Below are 2,058 nucleotides of genomic sequence, written 5' to 3' on the forward strand. Positions count from 1 at the left end.
AAGATTTTAGAGAACGGTTTTTAATTCATTCTGCCATGGAAAAGTATGGCCATATGTGTTTGGTTAGGGCTGGAACGTGATTGGCTGCATGAGACGCCCATGCGCGTGTTCTGATTGGGCCAGCGCATTACTGAAACGCAGCGTTTCACTGCCTGGCGCCAAATCATTTAAATTAATATTTTATTTCATTTTAATTCATTTAATTGTCACATTTTATTTCATTTCATTTTTCATCTTTAAAAATTCATAACTAATTGAATATTGCTCCAAAAAATACCAGGTTTTTTGCATTGTGTTGCATTTTCTCTCTAGTTTTTTATCATCATTTTTTCATAAATTGTGCCTGGCCTGAAAATTATTTTGTCTAAGGAGATTGAATACATGTCTATTTTGTACCTTGCCTTGATCATACATTTGTGAAATGCTTGATTCTTGTCCAATGCTCATGAAATTTTACATGTTGAAACTAGACATCTTGCTTGAAATTATGGTGTTTATTTGGTATTTTTATCATGTGTCATTTCTGTTTTATGATCATGTTAAGGTAGGTGTGACAATTTGTGTCACACCTTGTGAGGTTCAACTTGATTGATGAATTTGCCATGCCAAATGTTATCCAAATGCCTTGATTTTTTGCATGATGCTTGATATGGATGTTGTGATTGCTCATGATTTTTGTTGGAATTTTTAGAATCATTTCTGATTTAATTGAGATTTTTTATTCTGGATGGTCACATTTGAGCTTTTACATTGCCTTGAACTTCATTTGATTGTGAAATGTTTGTGGATTATCCAATGGATGTGAAATTTGGCACACTATTTCTAGACATTTTGAATGTTGTTTTGGCTTTGGTTTGAGGTTTTTACCAATTACCATGTCTGTTTTAGGCTTATGCTAAGTTGGTGTGACATTTGGTATCACACATGTGCTTGTTTGTGCTTGCCTTGACTTATGAAATATGATTACCATGCCTAATCTTGTCCAATGCTTCTAATGTTTTGTGTGATGATCATGTTGTATGTCCTGTTTACCCATGAATTTTGCCAAAATTGTTTGAATCATTTTTGAATTAATGTGCATTTGTTCATTCTGATGTCACAATGTGATCACAACTTGCATACCTTGCCATGTTTGGTCCATGAAATGAATTTGGTAATTGATATGGATGAGAGACCTTTTGGATTGTGTTCTTGGTTGAATGAAGTTGATTCATGCCAAATTTCATGTTCTGTTTTGAATTTTTTCTCCATCTTTGACCCTAGGCCTTGACCTAGTGGTTGGTTGCTTATGTTTGAGCTTTGATTTCAGGTGGAGCACTCAAGTTCCATAGTTGATGATGCTCTATCACTTGAGCCTTTGATGTTTACTTTTGATTACTAACCTTGTGTGTTTTGTAGGATTGTTAACTCATTTGAGTTTGACTTGTTGGATTATGCCTTTGCTCATTGGGTTTGACTGTTTGATATTCATGATTGTCTGTTTGTCTGTACAGTTGAACTGATTTGTTTGATGTTTCAACAGGTACATAAGTTGCTTAAGTTCACTTTGAACTTTGCTTTGCTTGGTTGCTTAACCATTGAGGTATAATTCCTTTGACTTCATGTAGTCTGGAAGACCTGTCCTGTTATGTGGGCAGGCACCTGTCTGAAGCCCTCCTTAAGAGGCAATGCTTGTGTATGTTTATTTTTGTGCCAAGCAGGAAAAGTCCTTTGATAAGGCAATTGGCAGATAAAAGAGATGTGCAGTCCATCTCCTGCTATTCAGTGTGTCATCCACTTTGCTCACACCTTGTGTTGATGCATTGTGGATATTAACCCAAGATCTTTGTTGTGTCAGTCATATGAGGAGAAGAGTTCCAACTTTCTGAACTCCCACTTTCATTTGTCTGAAGCTCTCCCAGGCCAGGGATAAGAGCTGTGAGGTCTTACCCTCACTTCCCATTTCATCTGCTTCACCCTAACTCTCAATGTTAGGGTTAAGAGCTAACTACACCCAATTCCAGTTGGCTTGTGTTTCACAGCCTAACCTTGTATGAGCCCATTTGTTTGCATATAGTG

This window comes from Lathyrus oleraceus, chromosome 1, assembly GCF_024323335.1.
Source record: "Lathyrus oleraceus cultivar Zhongwan6 chromosome 1, CAAS_Psat_ZW6_1.0, whole genome shotgun sequence".
In the NCBI taxonomy this organism is placed as follows: Eukaryota; Viridiplantae; Streptophyta; class Magnoliopsida; order Fabales; family Fabaceae; genus Lathyrus; species Lathyrus oleraceus.